Below are 26,984 nucleotides of genomic sequence, written 5' to 3' on the forward strand. Positions count from 1 at the left end.
GTCTTTCAACAGTGTGGCCAGGACACTCAGGTCCAGGTTGGTCGCTATGGACCCCATGGGGTCAACTCCAGGGTGATGGTGCAAGCCTTAGTCAAGGGCTGTCCCTGCAAAACAACCTAACTGGGACCTTCCAGCACCTGGGATCCTTGGCCAGGACTTCTCATTAACCAAGGGCATGTCCTTCCCTGACATCCTGGGTACTCCAGAGTCCATTCCAGGGTTCTGCCGGGCACCGTCTTCAGCTTCTGGAAACTACAAGAAAGTTCTCCTATCAGATCTGCCTACTGCTGTTGAAGGCCAATTCTTCCCCTGTTGGGGGTGTAGAGAGGCAACATGTGAGCATGGAGGAATGCTGGTCCTGGAGAGAGCTTCTTGCCCTCCTCACTAGGCCCTCTGATTCAGCCCCAGTCCCCTCTGGCCTTGTCTCCTTGTATGCCTGCTTCAAAGGCTTTCTCAGTCCCTTTTGGGAAGGACTCTCACCTCTGAACTAGAATCTCATCCTTAGGGCTGAGATAATCCCAGCCACCTTGGGTGACAAACTTAACCTCCTAGAGCTTCAAGACTGGACCAGGTCTTGCAGCTGAAAGTCAACTTACTCAAAAAAAAATGTCTACAGATACTCAAGGACTCCTGTAATCACATGGTATAGAAAATTATTTTTTTATTTTGAAATTTTTCACAAACATTGAGAGAATGACGACACGTAATATATTTATTATTTTGCCAGAAAGAAAAGAAATTTGAGAACTACTAATTGTCCTGTCACAAGGGAGGCCTTAGTAACCCTTCAAGGTGCCAATCCTTTTCCATTTGGTATGAAGGATGGGATAGGATGGGAAGAGTAGAGAGGACTACCTCCCTGGCAGCAAAGGTAGAAGACAGAGCTCGTTTTCAAGCCCTGGGAAGCTGAGTTCCTACTGGCAGAGAGAAAAAGTCACACCCTGGATAATCATTCTTCTAGAGGAAGGCAGAGGCAGCAGCTCCAAGGAGAGAGGGGAAGGATCACAGCCACACATGCCTTGAGGGCTTGTGACATCCAGAGCCTCTGGGTCAACTCTGGTGTGCCACCGGGTTTGGATGAATGTTTGTCCCCTCCCTTATGCTTAACTCAAACAGAAGTGCCTGAGTAACCAAGAGGGCAGGAAAGATAACTCCACTCATGTCGGTGTGTCCACCAGTGACTGTAACATCAATCCCTCTGAAGCAAATGAGCACAAGGTGTTGGTCAGATGTTACAGTAGGCTTTGGCTCTACCTCTATCCAAGGCCCTAAGGCTTCCTTCCCGGAGGTGTGCGCCAAAACAATTTTGGTAACAAGAAAGCATTCTGCGGTATTTTTCTGAGGAAACGTTCTATCCTGGGGAGTCAGAGAGATTCCAAGGCAATGGATTCCAATGGCAGCCCACTGTTGAGATCCAGGCTGTCACTGCGACCAATAATACCCTTCCTGGTTTGGGGCTACAGGGTCTCCAGGGCTGTCTGAGGTCCCAGACCTGGGGCTGGGCACTGTGGCCCATGTTCCATTTCCCAGAGTGAAAGCTCTGAGGAACACAGAGAGTTTGCCACAACTTACCCTTGACATCCAAACCCAGGTAAGACCTCCCAATTCAGTGACTTTTATCCTAACTTGTGGATCAACAGAGACAGAGGTGAGGCGTGACACCTAGTAGCATCAGTGAACAATCCCAGCACTCCAGCAGTCAACAGTCTTCCCTTTCTTTTCCCCACCACATTTTAATAAAATTTCCCAAGCATAATTATTTTGTTGTCTGTCTTCTGTGTCTTATTTATTTTTATGGTGAGTTGCTATGAGATAAAAACAAACAAACAAACAGAAAGCACTTCAAAAAAAAACTCATGAAGGGCACCTGGGTGGCTCAGTGGTTTAAAGCCTCTGCCTTCAGCTCAGGTCATGATCCCAGAGTCCTGGGATCGAGCCCCACATTGGGCTCTTTGCTCAGTAGGGAGCCTGCTTCCTCCTCTCTCTCCCTGCCTGCCTCTCTGCCTACTTGTTATCTCTGTCTATCAAATAAATAAATAAAAATCTTAAAAAAAAAAAACTCATGAGAAAGATGCCTGGACAGGTCATTAACTTTACATTGGGAATCCCGAGAAGAACTAAAATTAAGCTGACATAAAAATCTCACATCTTAAAAGTGCTCTCTGATCTTAAAGATAATAATATTCTGGTTACAGCCCTTCCATGGGAGAAAGACAATATTCTTTAATTCCTTCTGCAAAGTGGGGGCATTAAAATAGACCCAGGGTTGCAAGAGGTAGGCATGCTAGCATCATTTCTCCAGTTTTGAATGATGTACTTCAACTCACCGGGCATGTCCCCAGAGGGGACGGAAAATATCTTTCAAGAACAGGCTGAACACCCATCTGTCAGAAACAATTTTTGGGTACTGAGGTGTAGAGAAGGAGCAGAGAACACATCATCCCTTGGGGTTCCTGCCTGTGCAGAACAGTTCTGCCTCTGTTCGATGCATGTCCTCATTATCTTTGATCACCGGCCCCTGCTCCACAAGCATGGGGCCACCCACCTGCTAGGCTGGGGACACAACAGTCCAGGTCCTCAAGAAGCTCCCTTTGTCCTGGCAGAGCCAGACGCCCAGACAATTACAGGACAATAGCCCACTGTGAGAAGAACATTGATGAGAACCCAAACCAAACACGACTCTTCATTATACATCAGTGGGAAGAGAGGGCACCATTGAGAGCTGACCTCCTGTAACACCAGGGCACTGGGGGCTCATTTCCCATGAAACACAAGAGCCCTCTGGGGCAGGTGACTTTATCTCCATATTCTGAGTGACGCCCAAGGTCACCAAGAGAGTGAGAGACAGAGCTGGGATTAGAATCCCGGCTGCTCCAATTTCATGCTTTTTTATCGAGCAATAGTTCTAGTAGCATTTTTTAATTGACTCCCTGAACTGAATGTTACTACTGGTACTTCTCTCATGGCCTGGAAGGATGCTATTTGTGTACTCATCCATTGTACAGGACTGCCAATTTCAAAGATACAAAGAGCATCTCATTATGTGTTTTGTGTGTGTATAATTTTTAAGATATGGTGTGTCTCTCGGATGAGCGGACAATGGGCAGACATCTGAACAAAATGAGAGCAATCCCTGAGGATGATGGGGGACAGAAGATTGGAAAGGGGGACATTTCAGGCTGAGGACACAGCAAATGCAAAAGCTGTCCATCAAGGGCTGAGTTTGAGATATAAAACCTCTATCTTACCCCTCCTCTGTCACTCTGTTCCCTGCCTCTGCTTTATTTTTCTTCAAGGCACTCTTCACTACTTGACACTACATTTCTGGGCTTATTTGCTTACCGTTTATCCCTCATCTACACTATGAGTTTTGTGAGGACATGGGACTTTGTTTTCACTGATCCTCAGAGTCTAGAAGAGATCTGCATACAGAGGAAACTCCATCCATATTTGTTTAGAAACATATAAATAAATGTATAAAGCATCATATGTATTTTTTTAAGATGTTATTTATTTGACAGAGATTGCAAGTAGACAGAGAGGCAGGCAGAGAGAGAGGGAAGCAGGCTCCCTGACGAGCAGAGAGCCCGATGTGGGGCTCGATCCCAGCACCCTGGGATCATGAGCTGAGCCGAAGGCAAAGGCTTTAACCCACTGAGCCACCCAGGTGCCCAACATCATATGTATTTTTTTTTTAAGATTTTATTTATTTATTTGACAGAGAGAGATCCCAGGAGACAGAGAGGCAGGCAGAGAGAGAGAGAGGGAAGCAGGCTCCCTGCTGAGCAGAGAGCCTGATGCGGGACTCGATCCCAGGACCCTGAGATCATGACCTGAGCCGAAGGCAGCGGCTTAACACACTGAGCCACCCAGGCGCCCCCATCATATGTATTTTTAAGCCTTACTTTTATGAAAGTACTTACCATGCACAATCTCTGAACTAAGCACTTTACATAGATCTACTTCATTTACTTCTCACCCAAACCCCTTTGCAGTGGGTATTCTCATCTGCACTTCATAGGTGCTGCAAGTGAATTCAACCCATAAGTGGCAGAGCTGGGATGTGAGCCTAGGTCTGAGCCATAAGCTGTAACTTTCCAATGGGGGAATGAGATCTCTTGGCGGAAAGATAATAAATGGTATTGGACAAAACTGGACAGCTACATGCAAAAGAATGAAAGTGGACCAACTTCTTCCATCGTGTACAAAAATAAACTCAAAATCGATTATAAACCTATACATGAGACCTAAAACCATAAAACTCCTAAAAGAAAGCCTAGGCACTAATCTCTTTGATATCAGCCTTAGCAACATATTTACGGATGTGTCTCCTCAGGCAAGAGAAACAAAAACAAAAAGAAACTATTGGGACCACAGCAAAATAAAAAGGTTTTCCATAATGAAGCAAACCATAAACAAAACGAAAAGTTGACCTAATGAACAGGAGAAAGTATGTGCAGATGACATATCCAATAAAGGGTTAGTATCCAAAATATATAAAGACCTCAACCCAGCACCAAAAACACAAATAATCTGATTTAAAAACAAGCAGGGGACCTGAACAGACATTTTTTTCAAAGAAGACATACAAATGATCAACGGATAAATGAAAAGACCCTTAACATCACTCATCATCAGAGAAATGCAAATCGAAACCTCAATGAGATATCACCTTGCACCTGTCACAATGTCTAGTAACAAAAAGACAAAAAATGACAGGTGTTGGTAAGGATGTGGAGAAAAGGGAACCTTGTACACCGTTGGTGGGAATGTAAACTGATACAAACATGGTGAAAAACAGTATGGAGGTTCCCCTAAAAATTAAAATAAAAATGTCATAGAATTCAGTAACTTCACTACTGAGTATGTACTCAAAGAAAATGAAAACGTTAATTCAAAAAGATGTATGTGCCCCTATGCTTATTTTTAGTATTATTTACAGTAGCCAAGGTACAGAAACAACACAGGACTCCACTGAGAGACAAAAGTTGTGGTATATGTGTGTGTAATATATATGTATACACATGTGTGTGTGCACATACACACGTGTATGCAAACAATGGAATTATCACTCAGCCATAAAAAAAAGAATGAGATCTTGTCATTTGTGACAACGTGGATGAACTTACAGGTATTATGTCAAGGGAAATAAGTCAGACAGAGAAAATCAAATACCAGATGATTTCACTTACATGTGGAATCTCAAAAAAAAAAAAAAACCCACAACAAATGAATTAAAAAACAAAAAACAGCAACAGACTTATAAATATGGAGAACCAACTGGTGGTTGCCAGAGGGAAGGGATGAGGGAGATGAATGAAACAGGTGAAGGGGATTAAGAAGTACAAACCTCCAGTTATAAAATAAGTCATCTTATAAATAATTATAAGTATTTTTAAGTATATTATATATATCTTATATATAAGTATATATATACATATAAATAAGTAATCTTATAAATACTTATAAAATAAGTAATTTCATCTCTTCACAGACATGAAAAGTATAGCAGAGGGAATACAGTCAGTAACATTGTAATAATGATGTATGGTGACATTACAGTAAGTATTGTGTAATGTACAGAATTGTTGAATAACTCTACTATGCACCTGAAACTAATATAACATTGCATGTCAGCTATACTTAGACAATAAAAGTTTTAAAGAAATGAATAGTATCATACTATATATTCTTTTTTGCACCTTTTTCCCATTAACAATGTATCATCAAGCACATTTTTATAGGATTAAATATTCTCTTACACTATTAAAAAAAAAAAAAGCCCATGCCTTTTAACCAAAACATTCTAATCTGGGAGTGTCTGGCTGGCTCAGTTGGTGGAGCATGAGACTCCTGATGTGGAGGTTCTGAGTTCAGGCCCCATGATGTGTGTACAGATTACTTAAAAATAGTATCTTTAAAACAAAACAACATTATTCTATTCTTGCTAAGCCTACAGTGGCCATGAGAAGCCCTCAACAAATATCGACTGGATTAAATTAAATATATTCAGCGCAGAGAAGGGGCAAGCTCCAAGACAATATAATGTGGAATTTGGAGGGCAAGTTAGAAGATGCTCATCCTGGTTTGGAAGCTAAAAAGAACTGCCATAAAAGATACAAAGTTAGTTGAATGTGCACATTTTCTTCCAGAAATTGACCCACATAAGAAATGATGTCAAGGGTGGGGCTCACACAACAATGGCACTTCCTAATGCCACCGAGGCTACCTGACTTAAAAGGAAGACAGGGATTTCAACTCCACTAATGGCAGGCAAGTTCTGACCGCAGGACACTGTCAGGTCTGTGAGGAGGAGGAGTTGAGATGACAAGTTTTTGGTGACCCAAAGGAAATGCTGAAGAGCGGGAATTGGATGAGGAGACCCTGCCAGGGTTGGCTAGAGGCCCTGCATGTGGTGTGCTGGAGAATTCTGTTCTGTTGAAAGGCAAATCCCAAAGACAAAACTCAAAAGGTCTTCATCCAGAAGGGGTTAGGAGAAGCATCCTACAAAGACTTATTAAGCACTTCTGATGAACCACTTTGATGTCATGCTGGCTAGGACAAATCCAGATCCTAGATACTGAGAAGGTGATACCCAAAATCAGCACCACAGATGTTTTCAGAGGATTCTCCACCCTTCTGGCTGTGGGGCTAAGTTAGCACTCAGGTGAGGAGGTAGACCTGCCACTAGTAGGTGACCTCTGAGCTTCCACAGTCTCAGACTGAAATGGTGAAGACGGCTCCTCAGGCAGGAAGTGTGGGAGTGAGCCTCCAGATTCAGATGCCGCCGAGCAGCAGCAGCACCACACCCAGCTCTGCCTTCTCTGCCTCTCTCCAATGGGGATCATAAGGAGTCCTCTGTCTCACAGGCTGTTCCAACACTCAGGTGACAGAGAGAGACTGGCTCTATGAACACATTCACTGAGCCAGGAGTTTCTGTTATCGCTAAGTAACACATGCATCACCACAAGGAAACGGACACTTGTCCCCATTTCTCTTACACTTACCTTAAAGTATTTATTCCCCCTTTTCTTCTCCTATAAGCACAGCTTGGGTTTTCCAACATCAAACCGCCTTTCCCTACTCACAAACCTAAATACAGATTGAAACTAAAAGCATTGAGGCCCTCATGTCTGTATTCTGCTCCCTTCTCTGAGATCATAAGGGAGACCTTGGGACGCCCTGCGGTTTCCTGACTTCCGAGAACCCTCACAGGTGCCATCTTGTGGGACTCTCCCAAAGATGCCTAAAGGCAGGCTGGCAAGTGGTTACTCCTCATTTTAAAGAGGAGGCCACCAAATAAATAAAAAGAAATAATAAAAAATAAACAAGAGGCCACAGTGTCCAGTAGGCTATACAAGTGGCCCGAGTTGCAGAGTCCCCATGCTAGTAAAGAGGGAGCTGGACTTGAGCCCAAGCCAGTTGACCTCATGCCTAGAGTCCTTTCCCTAAACGTCATGACCACAGGTGCTACAAGCTATCCTGGCCCTCTTGGCACCCTCTAGACACTAAAAGAGCCAGTAGATTAAGTCAATACCAGAGTATTCACAAGCAAGGGTTTAAACTCTGGCTCTCCTCAGTTACTTATACAGGTGACTTCAACTTTCTCAGTCATAAAATAGGTAGGTTAGAAAAACGTACATGGCACAACAACGAGGATTTTAGAAATTCCTAATATGCAGTGTTTTAAAATAGCTGACATTCATAGCAACTGGCCATGCTCCAGGCACATTCTTCCAGGAGACAACACAAGTCGGGCATCTCAGGCTGAGCATCTCGCCCCCAGATGCAGAGTGAGGAACTTGGCTTTGTTGGCTCTTTCAGAATGGATCAGGCTCAAGGCACATCTGCCCTCTGAGCCTCCCACCACCATCCACACTGCTGCTCAAAATGGCCTTAGCAGGCCTTCTACCTATCCAGCTGTGTCAGTCATTCATCCTTCCAGACCCTCAGCCCTTCCACTACTCTAACTGCAAACACACTTCCTCATACCGTGCTTCAGATCAGGCAAACAGGAGACAGAGCAAACACTTAAGAGTCCTCAACATCAAAGGGCATCAAGGTGCGGGGAGCATGACACCTTCTGGCTCAGGTATGGAGAAGTAAGTGCCCCGCCTAGCTCCTCCCTCCCCCCAAAACCAGCAGCAGCTACCCACACCTCACTGGAACTGCAAGCAAAATGTGGGCTCTGAGGCTCCTGGCTTCTTTTAGGAAGAAACCTCCACTTGCCCAGCACTTTGGCCTACCAAGGCACCAAGGCTAGGCTGCCCTCCTCCTTCCTCTGAAGCATTTTAAGATAAAATGCATTCCATCAATCTAGCACACTGCGCCTCAGATTCTTCCTCTGAGCCATTTCAACCTGCCATGGTTCACTTACATCAAGTGATGCAAGAGGAGCCCCCTAAGAGAGGACTCACACACTGGCCAAAGGGGGCTGCTACAGAAACAGGTATTTCCAATGACTGCTTCCTTAGCTCAGAAAAAGACATCACTCTGTCTCTCATGACAGGAATAGCTGGAAGTCCTCCCTGATTCTTTTTTTCCTCAACCCCTATATTCACCCCAGGTCTACCTCCCAAGTACATCTCAAACCTGTCTACCTCTTTCCATCTCCACTGCCTCTTCTCTGAACTACTGTCAAGCTATTGTCAACACTACCCTACACTCCTGAGAAGCCTCCTAACTGGTCTACCCACTTCCCCTCTTGAATTCTGGCACAATGTTGGTTACCCTCCAGATTCATTCTCCTCTTCTTGGGGAGCTGGAATATGGCAATCCATTCAGAGACTTCATATTCCAGACACCCCCCCACACACACTCACATCTTCCCATCCAGCGCACACACACTCGGGCAGCTACATTGACTACATGGCCATTTGCTTACTGGAAAAATGTGAATGGAAATGATGTACACAAATTTCCATATCATGTGTTGCAAAGTAAATGACAGCCCAGGACTTCCTCTCTTACTCCCTTTCTGTGGGCTAAAATGTGGATAAGGAGCTGAGCCAGCTCTGACCTTATAGATGAACACAGCAACCCAAGGGAAGGTGAAGTGGAGAGAAGGATCCTCAGTCCCAGAATGATCTTGTGGAATAGAGTCACCTCTGTGGCTGGATCACTGTGGCCAGTGTGATCAGAAGAGACCGGAGTGGCAATAAGACTAGAAGTGGATAGATCAACGTCAAGGCTACTGTAGAACAGGGACTGGAACACTGATGGCTTTGACAGAGCAATGGAGATGAAGGGATGCTGGATGTATTGTGAAGGCATGATTAACTGACTTTCCTGGTAATTGGGGTATGAGAGAAAGGGAGAAGTCAGGGAGGGCACCCAGGCTTCTGGCCGGAGTCCCTGCAAGGATGATACGGGTGTGAACGGACGCAGAGAAAAACTGAAGGTGGAGACTCTATGCGGGGAATGATCAGGAATTAATTTTGGACATGCCTAAGAGTAGAGGTTACCAGAGCCCGAATTCAGAGTCAAGACTACCTGGATTTGAGTCCTGACTCTGACACTTAACTGTGTCACCTTGATGGAGTTACTTAAATCCTCTGTGCTTTGGAGTTCTCATCTATAAAATGAGGACGGATAATAGCCCCAGTATCACAGAGTGTATGTAAGGAGGAAATGTGCGCATTCCAGACTTTTTTGTGTGTGCTGTTTGATTCTTCAAAAAGGCTCAGAACTTTGGAGATCAGGAAGAAATCTTCCCTCATCTCTATGCCTGCTTATCCCATCTCAAATAACACTAAGCCCCCAAGATTCTGAAAGTAGAGATGTGGCTGCCTGCTATGGTCTGGGGACAGCTGTAAGGAAGCTTTCAAAGCAGCTGGTATAGGCATACAACTAGAACATTTTCTTCACCTCAGTTTCCTGGCAAAACAAGGGCTGCAGTTAGAAGGGAAAGGTTTTAATTACAAGGCCACCTGTCCAGCTATCTGAAGCCAACCTCAGCCTCTGGCTGGTTCCCTGTGGGCAATGGGGCATTTAGGGGGACTGTGCTTAGAGTCCCTAATGTCTTTCACATTTTGTAGTGCAGTATAATCATGGTGAAAATGAACAGATCTCAAAAACAGGCCTCAATATTGCTTCCCTCCCCCATTTGTTATCAAGGATAGACAGAGAGATTGAGGGTTTGAGAAAACGTGAGTTCCATCCTTCCCTTTCATCTGTTCAGGATGACGTGGCCTTAAAACCAAATTATCTTGGGCTCTCCAAAGCAAACTGCACCCTTCTAATTCCCCCTCAAAATGAAGATAAGTGGTTTTCTAAATTATTATTTGCCCACCGACATTTTTAGACTGACATATATATGAAAGGTAAGCGGGCTATATTCAAGCCTGTAAAATAAAAATAAAAATTAATGGAAATTTCTAACTCTCAACATAAAGAAAGAATAGAAAAAAGAAAGCAAAGGTAACAAATCATTTTTAAAGTGCTGTTATTTAGATCACAAGTGAGGTTTTTTTTTTAAGTGCCAAGAAAATTAAATTATAGATGGTCACCCAGACGGTTTGTTCGTTCTTAAAACAGTTTACTATTTCTTCCTGGGCCCATAGCTAGAGATTCTACTTCCCAACCTTCCAGATGTGCCCATGTGACTGAGTTCTGGCCAAAAGAATATGGGGAGCGGGGACGGGTGCCATTCCAGGCTGGGCCCACGACAACCTCCCACGTATCATTTGCCAACCTCATTCCCTTTCTGTGTGATCTCAGCAGCTATGTGAGGGGGAAGGAGCCACAACGTAGAAGAAACCTGGAAGCCCCAAACACTCCTTAGAGGAGAACCACCCACTGACCAGGAACAGCTGGTGAGAAACAAATTTAGACAGCAAGCCACTGAAATTTGACGTTTATCTGTTAATAGCAACTAGTGTTCCACTACTACTAAAGAGCTTTCTTATCCATCCCCTTTCAAACAGATTTACTTAGGCATCTGTAAATGCTGAGACTTCATAAGACCAAGTCCTAAAGGTTGTGAGCAAAGTCTATCGACAGACAAATAACAATCAATACAGAATACCGATGCTGACCCTCTTGCTCTCAACCTAAAGACTTTTTTTTTTTTTTAAGATTTTTATTTATTTATTTGAGAGAGAGATAGTGAGAGAGAGCATGAGAGGCGAGAAGGTCAGAGGGAGAAGCAGACTCCCCATGGAGCTGGGAGCCTGATGCGGGACTCGATCCCAGGACCCCGGGACCATGACCTGAGCCGAAGGCGGTTGCTTAACCAACTGAGCCACCCAGGCGCCCCAACCTCAAGACTTCTTGAGCTGAAAAGCAATGTCTTCATCAGGAATGTTTTATTCCATAAAACACCAGACACCCAGAACACGCTGCCATTTTTTAAAGGAAGCAAATACATTTAGCAAGATAAGAGATCCCAAATAAATAACAATTAGACATTAAATAACCCATCAGGTTGCCATAATGATGGAAAGAGCATCCTCTCTCCTATGACCTGTGAGCTCCCGGAGGACAAGGACTGGGTCCATCTTGCTCACCAAAGCATCTCAGTTGGCCTGGCACACAAGGGCTATTCCATGAATATAGAGGATGAGAAGATGAAAGGATGAACTTGCCTCTGCTTACCTCCTTCCTCTTCCCCATACACCCATCCCCCCATTCTCCATATACCAAGTACACATCGGATGCTTCACCCAGTCGTGGACCATTGCACATGGTACTCCCTTTGCCTGCAGCGCACCCTTGCCTTCACTGTATCCTCTGCCTGGTCACTCCTGTCCCTCTCTCAGATCTCAGCACAAGCATCCCTCGCCCGTCTCTCTGTGCACTTGCCTTTCTATGTGATTGGGTATTTCTGCACATGATCATTTCCATAGCACCTGTATCTGAAGCTACCCAGCTTATGTGAGCATGTGTTAATGATCTCTCCCCCTACAATCCCACCAGGGAGCTAGAAGACCTCATGCACCGACCTCTCCCCATACCCCCAGCAGCAACATCCTGCCCGTGGAACATCCCCCATCATCAGGGTGAATGAATAAATGACTGTGTCAGATATCATGATTCCAATTTATTTAGTTAATTTTATCCCGTCGGCCCAACCTCTGGGTTATTTTTTTCTCCTTCTATTTTTACATCATGTATAATGAGATACCTGTTAGTATCAATGAGGTAAAAAATGAGGTAAAAAACCCAATGAGACAGAATAATACAGAATCAAAAAAAGTAATCTACCTTTATTCTTTTGCCTTGCCTCCTCTGTGCAAGGTGTTATTTCAGCTACTGTTGGAAGAGTTCCCTCTCCTCAGTTTACAATTTTTCTCCAGGCTTCCTTGTATCCATGGTTCTTGCCCTGAGCAGTCTGCTGGGCTAGTCTGTATTCCTGGCCTCACAGAAGAAATGAGAAAGCAGAGAGCAAAATTGAACCCAGGGCTGGGGAGCTTACCCTTTCTCTCAATCACACCACGCCCCAATCCTTCAGGCTGGATGCTTTGGCCCAACTCTTGTCTTCCACTGGCGCTGCTGTTATTTTCCTACTAATGCAGCTTTGTGTAACTTTGTTAGGCTTACGCCAGCAAGAACGGCCAACGAGTTCTCTCCTTTCATAAGTCAGGTGTTATCATTTCCATTTTAAGATGACAAACTGAGGGGCGCCTGGGTGGTTCAGTCAGTTAAGCGTCTGCCTTTGGCTTAGGTCATGATCTCAGGTCCTGGGATTGAGCCCCAAATCAGGCTCTCTGTTCATCAGGGAGTCTGCTTCTCTCTCTCTCTCTGCCTGACTCTCTGCCTACTTGTGATTTCTTTCTGCCAAATAAATACATAAAAATCTTAAAAGAAAAAAAAAAAAAGACAAACTGAGACTTCCCAGGGTCACAGAGTCAGGACTCAAAATTTCGGCTCCCTGGCATGATTCAAGGCTTTTTCAACAAAAAACCCCACTTCTTTCACTGTGTGGCTGGTGTTCATCAAATGACTTTCTTCCCCAGGCTGGAGTGACTTCCCACCATTTGCCAAATACAGGCCCCCCACCTCACTCTGCCCTGGTGGACACATGACACCGTTTAAACCAATTCAGAGTTTAACCTGTAATCTTGGTGTCAGTTCGTGACTAATAGCTGCCTTGTAACTTCAATGGGTGTGCCAGATCTCTGGCAGGTGCAGACCAGCCACCAAGAAACCCACTTGGAGTCTGCACATTGGAACCATCCCTAGATAACGACCGAACTATGGGTAGTGGTCAGACAAGACCCTTAGCTACATCAGGCATATTACAAAGATTTTTTTAAAGACAATTGTTATTTTAAATGTTGCAAAAATGAAAGTTACTATCAATACTCCTACAGAGCTTATCAATTATTCTCCTAAACCAAGACCTATTATTAATATGGCATTACAACCAAAACCTGAAATACTGTTATGTTGTAAGGAGAAAACATTCTAGAAGCAAGGCTTTAAGTGTCAAATAACATTTACTCCAGATTCTAGCCTTAATCACCTTTAATTTATGTTAAATATGGCATGTTAAATGCCATAGTTTTTTCTATAAAAAGAACTTCCGCTTAGAAGCTGGACTTTCTGGCTTTCCTTTCTTGTCAGTTCCTACAGCTGTCCCCTCCCTTACCCTCATTCCTGGTTCTATGCTACTTTACACCAATGCTTTCAGTTCTGGCCTTCAGTGCACCATGATACTACCACAGATTCCTCCGTCTCCTTCCATCTAGACCCCACTCACCCAGACTGACCCATCTCAGCTAGCTAACAGAGTGTGTACCCAATGCCCATAGGCAAGTACCTGGGTGCACGCACAGGAATCTAAGGGAGGAAGAGTAATATGGCATTATGATGGGACTGGCCCAGGCACAGATCAACACAAGTCCTGCCACAAACCAGCCACTACCTCATAAGGCCCCTGGGGGAAAGGGGTGCAGAGAGAACAAAGCTAGGAAAAGCAACATTTTGTTAGTGGCTCGGGTTGGCCTCAAGCTCCGAACAGGTCTCCAGCAAGACTGGCTGGGCTGTGAGCTCCTTACTTGCGCTAGCTAAGCCTGAGGGCCAACCTTGAATATCCACTTCCAGGCCAAATCTGAGCCTCCCACAAGATCCAGCTACCACTCTAACATAGAGAAGACAAAAATAAGCAATAAAAATGGGGTGGTGGACCCAGTGCTCAAAATGGAATAAATCTAAGCCACCTCCCCAGACACTCTCCAAGCAAGTGAAAAAAGACCAGTCAATGAGGCCTTCTCTCAGTGGGTTCAGGCCTCACTCTAAATCACTTAGCACAAGTCCTCTTTTCCAAGAGGACTTCCATCTAGAAGCGCACATGGGGCAAGGGTAGGTCCTGTCTTTTCAAGTAGTAGAGTTAGGAAGACAGGAGAGAGCATCCCTTGGAGGGAAGAGTGTTAAGACCCTCAGCGTTCTGGCCACATGAAGGGAGAGATAAAGGCCCATCCAAGGTTATAGGGGCCTTCCAGTGGCCTAAAAGCTCCATACACCTCCCCCCACCCTCCCACACACATTCTTACACCCTGCTCTGGGTATGGTGCCTGTATGGTATCCACACCTCTTATATCCACATGTGCGGGCCATCTGTGAAGGCTCAAGAGCCTAGAGGGACCTCAGACTCATTCCCTTTGAGGGCCATGTTGTGTAACTGCCTGAGTTTCTCAACTTCAAGCTTTGACTATCGATTTGCTCCAAAGGCTAAATGAATACAAAGAACCTGGAAGCAACTAGGCAATCTGTCTTCTTTCTTCCATGACATGTTCTTCAAGCAAAACCAAGGCACTCAATGCTGCTTGGGAGGAGACAGCATGCCTGATGTCTAAGAACCCAGGCTGTGGAGTCAGACCCCTGGGGTTCAAACCCTGACTCTGCCACTTACTAGCTGGTGACCTTTAGCAAGTCAGTCAAGCCATCAGAGTCTTAGATTTCTCCTCTATAAAACAGGGGGAACAACAGTAGCGAGCTCACGGATTCGTGTGAAGATCAGATGTGACCATTCGTGTAAAATGCTGAGCAGAGTGCTTAAGCGCAGGGAGAATGCTGGCTGCGGTGACGATGATGACACAGTCACACTATTATTACTACTACTAATATTCATCATTATTGTGGTTACTCCGGCTTTTCTCTAGTCTGCATGGCTTCCACGGGGCAATGAAATCTCAGCCTCCCTACTTCTTATTCCCTTTGCTTCTCCACAGGTGAGGACCCTGGTCTACCCAGGCAAATTCAGAGTCAGTCCTTCCTTGCACTGAGAAAGATTCACACGGTGCTTTGGGGCCCAGGCTCAAAGACAGTGGTGCTGCTCACTTCAAAGACCACAGATTGTTAACAGGCTGATTTCCCTGACAGTTGTTCTCATGAAAGGACGCAACCCCAGAGTTCCTGACCAGCCATTCAAACCAAATGCCCAGCTCACTTCTTTCCCTCCCCAGCCCCGCTACACTTTATGAATTTCTTTAAAGGAAACAACAACAACAACAACAACAACCACCAAAAAAAACCACGTGGATTTGCTAAGCTTTCTTCTGGTTCATTTACTCGTACTGCTCCCTCCAGTGAATATTGGGCTGGTTGTTACAGGGTTTAAGAAATGCTATAAGCAGAATTGGTAAAAATAGTAACAGAACAGAAATTTATACCTTAAACAAATCATTCCAACAGATGGGACTTCAAGTATTTATTACCCCTCTCTGGTCTGGGACTTTTCAAACACAGCATTTCCAGCCGGCCAGACTGGGAGCTATTTGATAGTACCTCTCTGACCAATTACATACTAATTAAAAGACCTTGGTGTGGGCTGGAGGTAGCAGCTTTGCATATGGACTTTAATTACTGGGCTTGAGTTTTGCCAAGAAAACACAAAGGGCTTTTCTGGCTGGATGCAGAGGCTTAGAATGAACATATGGCCTGCGTGGGAGGGGACGGTTAAGAGTGCCATCCTACACAGGAAGTGGAGTATTTCCCACCCCCCACCGCCCCCGTAATCTCCTGAAAGTAACTATGTACCAGGGTTAGACAAAATCCTTGGTCAGCCCAGGGAACAAAGGGCAACCTGAGTGGGTAGTGAGCTGCCACCCTGGACACATCACACTCAATCCCTGGGCCATCTGTGGATTGGAATTCTTCCTTGCTCCCACCTCTGCCGGCCTTTTCTTGTTGTATTTTTGGGATCAGAACCTCAGGTCTCTTCCTGGGTTCCACTGAGCCTGGAATAGCCTGGAACTAATTTTTGGTTACCCAGAATGCATTCCCTCATCTTTTGGTTACAGGTTCCCAAATTCCCCAGACCATGAGGCTCTGGCAGGGGGGAGCACATGGCCTGGTCCTGACCAATCAGCACAATTTAAGCCCTTTGGCCACAATATTTGGTTCAAGGATGGGCATTAGACCTAGACCGGTATAATCAGCATGATTTCTAGGATGTGTGTGAAAGTTCAGTTGGGTAGATTTGTTCTTTACACCGAAAGGTGATGACTTGGAAGCTGTGGCAATCATCCTTCTGCCACAGGGAAGAAAAGATGTGAAAGTGGAATCAATCAAGGGGAAGCAGAACTGACAAAAGAAAGAGGGAAACTGGAACACTGTGACAGCATTTGAGGTCCCGGATTAAGCCATTCCTGAATACATCCACTGATGACTTCCCAGTGTTGTGAGCCAATAAATAACTTTTATATTTAAGCTGCCTTTGGTTGCACTTTCTATCAATTTGGAACTGAAATAATACTACCTAACAGACATAAGGTTGGGGGTCAGGAAGCAAAAACAGTAACTGCCTACCCTAAAGGGATCCAGTCTGCAAAGAACACACTTGCTATAGACTCCATGGAGACCCAGAATCAAAGAATTCTAGAGCTAGAAGAGACCTTGTGGACAAAGCACCCTGTTCAGCCATCACTGCTGACTTTCTTTCTCTAAACAGGTATGCATCTGAAGGCTTGGGGGAAAAAGATGTCACACAGTAAACAAGAAGCAAACTCTTCTTCCCATTGGTGTCTCAACATCATGTATGTAGTTGTTCAATAAAACCTTTCTGAATGAACATTACGTGCCCAGTCTCCAATAAACATTCCTTCTGCATGGCAAATAGCTCTTGCAATAAATTTCTTAATGGATTATGTTCACTTCCCACAACAACCACAGTCTCGTTCTCTCTCTTTCCTTCCTCCCATCCTTCCTTCCTTCTCTCCTTCTTTGCTTGACACTAGCTTCTCATTTCTTCCTCTTCCCTGTTCTTCCCCTTTATGACTCAACCGCTTTTCTTTACTTGTCAATTCAAATCTGCATTGCCTACAGGCACTTAATAACCAACCTTCAGTCTGCTTCTCCATCCTTTAACCTCTACCTCAAACCGTGAGTTATCTGCCAACCCTCACCCGTCCTTCCCCTTTCCCCACGAGTCCATCGACTGTGTTTAAAAACAGCTCCAAATTTTTTACACCCTGCCCCCGGAACACACACACACACACAAACTAAAACCAACTCCTCACTACTGAGTTATCAACATCTTTATGACACTCAGGAGATGTTTCTTCCTAGAATCAGATCTCACAGCCACCTGAGATATTTTTATATGTTCAGGAGGATACTGGAAAATAAGCCGAAAGTCAATTTGTTGTCAGCTCCTTATAGGACATGATCAGATATTTACACTTTGTGAAACTAAGTTCCCCCATTTCTATGACAGATTAATGCCATTTGCCAGTGTGTAATGTTATCCACATCCTGGTAACACACAGATGGAAAGCTTCACATAAACGTTAAATAAAGTTATGACTCTCTGGAACCCAGTATACCACTGGCAGCCCTCAAAAATTACAATTATTATTTTTATATTCCTTTTAGAGTGTCTTAGGAACTTATAGGTCTTTAGAGAAAAAGCTGTGGGATTTTGGATGATATTCACAAACACATTTGCTCTCTAGCCCAAGTGAAACCTTTTATTAAAACTCTGGACTGGGAAGGTAGAAAGTTAACTCAGGATATAAAATAAACAGGTGATACCTTGAATGTATGCAGGCCTCCATTTGCAAAACTCTGCAACCACTCAATTGTGTCATTTGATCATCAGTGTCTTCTTTCACTGGAAGTTTTCCTGGGGCAAGAAATACAAATCAAAAAGCATTTAAAGACATTTACTAGGGATACAAAGTGTACGCTTTCGTTCTTCTTAGCACTGTTAACATAACCCTATTTAGATAATTTCCCTTCAAATCTCTTTTCTTAATCCAGTTTCAAGACTATAATTCACTGTGGGGACTGGAAATCTTTGCCAGCCTGACTTGTTGAGCCTCCTAAGGGACAAAGCTGTGTGCTGTGTCACGTGCCCTCAAGAGCTTCCTTCCTCCTTTCTCTCCAGGCCAGCGTCCCTAACACCCTGGTTGCCACGTGACTACCAGAGGTACGGAGACTGGCTTCCGGGGAAGTTACCAAGGGGCCTACAGACTAAGAGGTAGGGGACTGAATTCTCACTGGAGTGAACTTAACCAATGGAAAACAGGTGTTAGAGCAGTATGAGGAAAGGGCCAGATACCCACCCTCCCATTTCCTTCCTCCTCCAACTATGCCGATATGTGATTCCTCTGTGCAAACTATCTGGAGCAACCCCACACGCTGAGGGACCTGCTGGAGTCTTCATGGCTTATTTTGCAATGGTAGCCAACACACACACACAAACACACACACAAAAGCAATGTACCCTATTACTTTCCTACTTCAGCCTCACCATCCTGGGATGTTACCTTCCTGATCAAGGATTAGGACCACAGCTCTTCCTCAGACCCCAATTTCTGAGAGCCGAGCTAAGAAGTTTACTTTCTCTATTCTGGCACTTCCCAACGTGTGATCTGCAGGCTCCCTGCATCAGAATCTTCTGGGGTACCTGCTAAAAAGGCACATTTCTGACCCACCCTCGCAATTCAGACTCAGTTGGTCTAGGGTGTGTACTAGCCATCTCTAATACTGAGCTATACAGACGATTCTTCAACTTTTGAAAATGTGATGACCACTGATCCAAGTTTCTCCAGAGCACTGCCCCATGACCTCTGCACAGAGGATTTTAGGGTCACTTAGGCCAAAACTCTTGGGTTCTTTCCCTTTCTCCCACATTCTTGTTGACTCATAATGATTATCTGTCAATACAATGTCCCTTGTATCTGGATCTGTCTCCCCCCCCCCTTTTTTTTTTTGGTTGAAGTATAGTTGACACATGGTGTTATGCTTAGTTTCAGGTGTACGACATAGTGATTCTAGTGATTTGACATCTCCCTATATTATGCTGTGCTCACGGCAAGTTAGCTACCATGTGTCACCATACAACGCCATTAGAGCAGTAATGGCTCCGTCGCTATGCTGTACCTTTTATCTCTGTGACTTACTCATTCCCGTAACTAGAAGCCTGTACCTCCCACTTCCTGCACCCATTTTGCCCACTGCCCCACCACTCCCATCTGGCAAATTCCAGTTTGTTCTCTGCTCCTGTTCATGTTATCAAGGTATATGGAGAAAAAAAAAAACATGGCACTTGTCAGCCTCTCTGGCCCAGAGTTCCATTTGGCAGAATTCTAGAGCTGGTTCCTTTATATTCTAGTTTCCCTTCTAAATCTCAGCCTTTTCTCTGTGCCCCAGGGCCAACAGATCTGCTCATGGTCCCTCAGTACTATCTTTCACAGCCTGGGGGGTGGGGTTTCCCTTGTTAACATGTCTCCTCTCTCTTGCTGTTATTCTCTGTGTGGTCTATCTTTTGTTTTTCAGAAGCTGTTCAGTCAGCTCTCAGTTCTTCAGGAGGAATTGTTCTAGAAATAGGTAAAGATTTGGTGTGTGCCTGGAGGAGGTGGGGTCAGGGTCCTCCTACATCACCATCACCATCTTGGACAGCAACTATTCTCTTTTCCTACCCCATTCTCCCAATCCCCATTGGGCTCCTCTCCTTTCTCCTGGTATGTTCACACCTTCCTCCTTCCAAATGGAGATGAACATGGAAGATCAGGTTGCATATTTCATCGAGCACCTGGAACAGCCCAATGCCAGAAGTGGACACTCAGGTTCAGTCAGATATATTTGGCATCCCCAAGGTGGTGGATCTTCCCTGGGACAGAATCATACCTCTGCTGGGGTAGTGCTTCTGGCCTGTGTATGGTGTTTAATTCCTCCAACGTGGCTACACTCACTTTGCTCACCACATGTCTTGTGAAGACCACATGAGCCAGGGTCAGTCCATCAATTTCTACAGAATCCCGTATGCAATGCGGCACAATGTACATAGTGGGTGCTTTACCCAACTCAGTGGCAGTGGGGCTAAGAAGAATGTAAATTCAGTGCTTTTCTTTCTTTTTCCCCTTTCAATCCTCCCATCCTCTGAATCCTCTCAGTTACTCAATTCCTTCTCCTAACTTGGTAAACGCTCCTACTACAGCTCAAGGACTATCCTCTGCTCCCTTTGGCATGGCTTTGGCCAAAATCCATTTGACTGCACCTGTGTTCTATTTATTTCTTTCTTCACATGCCTAGTCTTTCTGGCTTGAGAAACTGAAGCAAAAATGTCATTATCATAAGGACATAAATTGTATTGCTTAACTGGTATAATTATAGCTAATATGTTTTTAAGATTTTATTTATTTGATAAGAGAATGAGATATCACAAGTAGGCAGAGAGGCAGGCAGAGCGGAGGGGGAAGCAGGCCCCCTGCTGAGCAGAGAGCCCACCTCAGGGCTTGATGCCAGGACCCCGAGATCATGACCTGAGCTAAAGGCAGAGGCTTAACCCACTAAGCCACCCAGGCACCCCAATTAGAGCTAATATTTGTTGAGCATTTACCACAAACAAAACCTCTTCCAGGCACCCCCTCATTTAGTCCTTTCAACAGCCCTAGTTTGTAGGTACTATTTTTGACCCACCTTCCTAGGTAAGGAAACTGAGGCTTAGAGAGATTGTGACTTGTCCACAGAAAGTGGTAGAGCTTGCCTGATCACAAGATCTAGGTCCTTAACCCTTCTGGTACCTTCTTCCAGTACCACCTGCTGATATACGGTGAGTTTCCCCAATGTAGCCACCTGGTATAAACTCCCCATGCTAAACAACTGTCCCCAAGTCCATAGTTATGGCTGATGCAAGTCAACCCACCCTGACAGCAGGTTACCAGCTTCACAGTCCTGGTCCTCGATCAACCCTTTGATTTTTGCAGATCTAATTTTGCATTTCCATTTCCCACATGGTTCTCCCACATCAAGCAGACATTTCATTTCTGAATAACACAGAGTCTTCATGTTTGGCTTGCCTTATAAGCATTCTTGCCACATCAAGCCAAAAGCTCATTTCCCCCCAATATTTCTTCCACAAACGTCATCCACTCCATCCCCCCTAAAACTCTGCATCATAGTCTTTCATCCCAGCATCTGAACCACTACAGAAATGTGTCTCAGAGCCATCTTCAGTGACTCACAATCCCCACAACAGATTCTCTGTGGGCACTTGACAGTTTCTCCTTTGAAATCGCCTTCCAAAGACTAATTAGCCCTCAGTCTCCCAGGGAACAGTTCTCTCTTCTCTGTCACTCTGTGTGGACTCTCCATTTCCTTCTCTTGCATCTGTCTGTTCTTCTGAGCCTTTAAAACCAATCAAGATCTGGGCTAAGGGATGAGGTTAATTACTTGTCTTTAGCACACTACTTGTTTCATGAAGGCATGGGGCTAGCCCCTATTTTTAATAGGCTGGGGCATCTCATGATGGCACTGTTCCCCTTCTTGGACCTTCAGGTGATGGCAACTGTCACCTACCCCAAACTTAATTTAACTTTTAATTTTAAGCTCATCTTTCCAGCTATCACGCTCTCCCCAAGCCATCTCATTCTCCCCCAGTATGCACATCTGGAACCATTCACAAAGTGGTGGTTGAAATTTCCACTAATTCAAATGGAATGCTTAGGATGGAGGCCACTGGGAGGCCCTCAGCTTCCCTCAGGTCCCAGGCAAGTAGTTCTACTCTAAGAAATGCATGAATCAATAAACATCCCAGGGCATGCCCATTGGGGGCAGAACCCTGAACCAGGGGCACTGGGGCAGCCCAGCTCTGTATGTGGTGGCCCTAAGGCATGCCAGGACATCATGGACAGGGCTAAGGACTGAATAGTGGCCCCCCGACATCCATATGTTGAAACTCTATCCCTGTGTGAGTTTATCTAGAGGGTCTCTAGGAGGTAAGGAAGGTGAGGTGAGACCATAAAGGTGGGTTCCTAAACCAGTAGGACTATGGCATCCCAATCTCTTCTCTCCTCTCATGATCAAAGATTGGGTATCTACAGGCCAGGAAGAGAATGCCCAACACAATCCAGTCATGCTGGCACCTTGATCTTAGACTGCCCAGCCTTCAGAACTCTGAAAAATAAATTTCTGTTGTTTAAGCTACAGTGTTACATGATGGTTTAATGCAGACAACCAGCTCTTATGTCCATATCCAGTTAATGTGTTTCAAGGGAAAACCAGGAATCCAGAGCCTTTGCTCTCCTCATTGGCCTAGGCACTCTGCCCAGGAAGGGTTCAGAAATCAGGGAGGGCAGCAAGAAAATCAGGGAAAAACACATTGAAAAGAGATTCATCCATCCACCGAGGCTCCAATAAGCATGTATGACTATTGCATAAAATTATGAATACTTTCAAACACAATATATTCACATTTGCTTATAAACACATGGAAGAAACATGTGAAAAGACATGAACTAAATGGATAAGGGTCACCTTTGGGATAGAGAAGAAGAGTAGGGAAGGGAGAATAAGGGTGAGGATGATGAAGAGGGGCTTTTAATGATATAAAACTGTTTTAATGTGTTCACCTATAAAATAAAAACACACACAGTTGCAAATACTTGCTGAATGAGGAATTAAGGCAGTAGGCAAGGCACACTGATCTGGCTTTCCTGTTTAACAGTCAATCCTACTCTCCAGGCCTTTTTTTCTGGGACCTGAGAATGTAATAATTTTTTTAAAAAAAGATTTTATTTATTTATTTGACAGAGAGAGAGATCACAAGCAAGCAGAGCAGTAGGCAGAGAGAGAAGGGGAAGCAGGCTTCCTGCCGAGCAGAGAGCCCGCTGTGGGGCTTGATCCCAGGACCCTGAGACCTTGACCCGAACCGAAGGCAGAGGCTTTAATCCACCGAGCCACCCAGGTACCCCTGGAAATGTAATAATTTTGAAGGCACTAAGAGTCTGCCTGTCCTGTTAACTGCTGTAACCCCAGAACCTAGCAAGGTGCCTGGCACAGAGTAAATGCTCATTCACTCACCAGCTGCTTGGATGCATGAATGAATGCATGGATGAATGGGGGAAAGGGCTCCAGAGTCTAATAGGAAAGATCTCTGGGAAGATCTATCCCAGGCCAGCAGCTTTAGTTGAAGCCTCAGAAAATAAATCTGAGAGAGTTTCTGGGGGATTTTTATGACTCACAAGTTGAGATGGTTCAAAGGACTCTGGGTGGCACATGCCTCAAGAGAAGGGTCAGAGGGACCAGAACTTTGGAACTAGGGTCTAAGTTTCCAGCACTTGCAAGGGACACTAATGTCCCCAACAAAAGAGTATGCCTCCTCTGCTTCCAGATAACCAGTGCCCACCAGATCCCATGTGATCCTGGTAGAGACCCTGCCCTCCCCGAATACGTGGGAGTCTGGAGCAGAAATGACTGTTGCAGTGCCAAGTGGGCCTGAGTCTGAGAGGAAGGTTAAGAGCACAACCTCTCGCCCCATCACTTAAATGAGTCTATTTACTTCTCTGTGCTCCAGTGTCCTCGCCTGTGAAAAGAGGATGATCAAAATACCTTGTCTGTGTGTACTCAAACCTAGGAAAGAGGAGGGGAGCTAAATGAAAAGTGGACTGATTTGAAGATAGCCAAATAAAACCATGTGACTTCATTCATGCTGATCTCATCACTCGGGCTCTAGAAATAAGATGCAATTAGACCTACATTTGATGCATCACTGTGACGGTCTTCAGATGTGTCTTTAGTCTGGCCAGACTAAATGACAACATCAGGGCAGAGCATTCTGGAGCACAGATATTCCTCCCACCAGTTAGTCAATCAACTCATCAATGCCTAACTAACCTTGATTTATGTGTATTTTTGTTCAAAGACTTTATGTAATATACATTGTTGATTCATTCACGTTGAACCCATGGTCAGAGGCACTGCAAATGACGCCTGAAGGAAGCTGATCTGACATAGGTATCTCCTTCATAAGACACATCAAACCCTTCATGCACTTAGAACACTGGACAGCCCTTCAGCACTATACCTGGGGGCCATTTCAAATACTGAAATCGTCGACCAACAGCACAGGAAAAGTGTCACAAGACAAACACCGAGAAGGCGCTTGCTTATGGCACAAGGGCTGAAACCAGAAGGCAGAGCGACATTTTCATCCGCCTCAGCTAGGAAAGTGCATATCCCAGGACTCATTCTTGTGCCTCTCAGAGCACGTCCACACATGACCACAAACCATTACCAGTACTGATTTCCAAGTTACCAATAAATCTTAGCAAGTAAGCAACTTCCAACTATAGAATCTGTGAATAATGAGGATCAACGGTATTTTGTAATCTTTCTCCTTTTCAAACCCTTAAAGAAAGTTTCTTTTTGTTCCCATGCAAGGCATGAGTTTTGTGGGTTTGAATCTGCCCTCATCTTCCTCCCTTATTTTCCAGCTTCGTCCTTATCTTCAGGCCTTAGGAACCACACTGGACGCTGGATGCCCTCTGCTTCCTGCCCTGAGGACGTCAGACAAAAGATGGATCTGCGGCTGTGTGTGGTCAAGGCAAGAGCCAATGGAACCTGGGGGAAGACGTGAGCAATGTTTTTCTCAAAAGAGAAAAACCCTTCCCCGGCAAATGCCAGAGGGATGCACACAGAGAAGACGAAACTGAAGCTGACTCTCTGGTTTGAAATCACACAACTTCAGTAAGGACTAACGAACTGTGAGATTGAGTAAAACAACGTAAGTATCTGAAGGAAGGTAATGAGTCCTTTTAGGGACCCATTAAGTCTAAAGTGCCCACAACACCCAGGCACTCTCAGTTGCAGACACACGAAAGCAATCCTGATCAATTCAACCAGACAAAGAACTTACTAAAGGGTATCTGACAATTCACAGAATTTCTATAACAGCCAGAGAACCTCCAAATACATTCTGGACCCAGTTCAGGGAGGAAGCCCTAGTTGATTCCACTGGAAATAGAACCTGTAGTTGACAGATCTGCTCCAGGCCTCTGCTTCTAGAACACAAATGCTGCCACAAGAAGCCAGGATGCGTCCACCACTATCACCCTCACAAGGATGTATTCTGCATGGGCTCTGCTTCTGATCTGAATCAGACCACAGGCCTGTGCCCTAGGTGCCAGGTTGGGGATGGGGTTGGGTATGAGCCTCTGCCCCTGGGTGTCTCTGGAGTGTGAAATGCATCAGGTCTCGTAAGGCAGGAGATACCCAACCAAGAGGAATGATGCTCAGATGTTGGGAAGACCAACAGAATAACAAATGTCTGCTATAATATATTCAGAAGGGTTAGAAACAGGACTGGTAAGAACAGCTCCTACTTTTAAGCACTTAACACGTGCCAAGCACCACATAAAACGGTTAACATGCATTTAGAGTTTAAACTATGCAAAAAGTATAAAATGAGTATAGAGAAGAGATTGAGGGAGGGCAAAGCAATTTATCAGGGAAACCGTGCTGGTCTGCCCAGGACTGAGGGGTCTCCTAGTATGTAGGACTTTCAGTACTAACACCAGGAAAATCTCAGGGGAAACAGAGCAGCTGATCAGTCTAGTCACATGAGCCTCATCGGGACCTCAGATCTGGCTTATACAATGGAGAAAAGTGGCTCAACTTCTTGTAACCCCCATTTCTGCATTTATAAAATGGATATAACAAAAATATCTCCCTCATAGAACTGTTGTGGAGAATTAGAGATGATATGTATGAAGTACTTCGCACATCACCAGGTCTATATTAAGAGGGCCAAAAAAAGTTAGAAATTATTCTTAAAAACTCCCAGAAAACTTTTGTTTCCCCACATCAAAACAAGTGGTCAAAATGAGTCTTCTCTCCAGGCCTGCACAACTCCATGCTATACTCAAGATGCCTAAGCATTTATTGCATCCCTATCCAGATGCTGGCTAAAGTGTGGGGAGGATGGAAGGAATTAGCATGCCCAGCTAACCTGATCCTTAAGGCAGGGAAAAAGAGGTGGAGGCAGCAAAGAAGAACAGAAGAACGAGATCACAGATGAAGAAGACATTATTGTGGAAGCAGAGTCACTAGAAAAAGTCAGGAGGGGCAAGTCAGTTCCACTACTGCAGTATAACCAGGAGGTTAGAAACACAGTCCACGGTACAACCAGGGAAAATGGACAGACCTCCTAATACATGCAACATCAGGTAGGTACTGAGCCCACATTAGCTTCAAACACATATTGGTCGACTTTTTCTTCAAGGATCAGACTCTCCATATTTTAGCTGTGTAGGCCTTACAGCCTCTGCCACAACTACTCAGTTCACAGCTGGAACACAAAAGCAACCACTGACAATATGTAAACAAATGGGTGTGGCTGTGTTTCAAGATTTTATTTTTATTTTTCAAGATTTTATCTTCCCCAAACAGGCAGCTACCCCCACCACCACCACCCGTGCCCCCGCCCTGGCTTACATTAAAGCCAGTCTTCTGGACTCACCCTAACAAAGTTGATAAATAAGCCTCAAAAGAATGAAACTAATTCCAAGGACCTTAACTGCATCCCAGAGCCACAGAGCCCAACAATATATACAGGAATGCAAAGAACTCCAACACTCAACAGTATAAAATATACAATGTCTGGAATCCAATCAAAAATTACTAGTCATCCCAAGAAGTGAAAATACACCCCATGATGAGAAAGGGGAAAAAAATCAATCACAAGGAATGTCACAGATGATACAGAAAAAACATACAAAAACATTAAAACATTATTATAAGCAGGTAAGTTCCAGAAA

At 44.7% G+C, this 26,984-nt stretch overlaps 1 long non-coding RNA gene across 1 annotated transcript in view; it reads right to left on the reverse strand.

Annotated features, from left to right (window-relative positions):
- Nucleotides 1-10,905: 10,905 nt before the first annotated feature.
- LOC116586413 overlaps nt 10,906-26,984 on the reverse strand; it is a 77,642-nt gene continuing 61,563 nt past the window's right edge. Inside the window, exons 3-5 of the long non-coding RNA XR_004284026.1 lie at nt 17,977-18,067; nt 11,261-12,352; nt 10,906-11,051 (exon numbers count right to left, since the gene is read on the reverse strand). This is a non-coding gene — a long non-coding RNA (uncharacterized LOC116586413). The remainder of the gene's footprint in view (nt 11,052-11,260; nt 12,353-17,976; nt 18,068-26,984) is intronic.

The sequence above is a fragment of the Mustela erminea genome, chromosome 3 (assembly GCF_009829155.1).
Source record: "Mustela erminea isolate mMusErm1 chromosome 3, mMusErm1.Pri, whole genome shotgun sequence".
Classification (NCBI taxonomy): domain Eukaryota; kingdom Metazoa; phylum Chordata; class Mammalia; order Carnivora; family Mustelidae; genus Mustela; species Mustela erminea.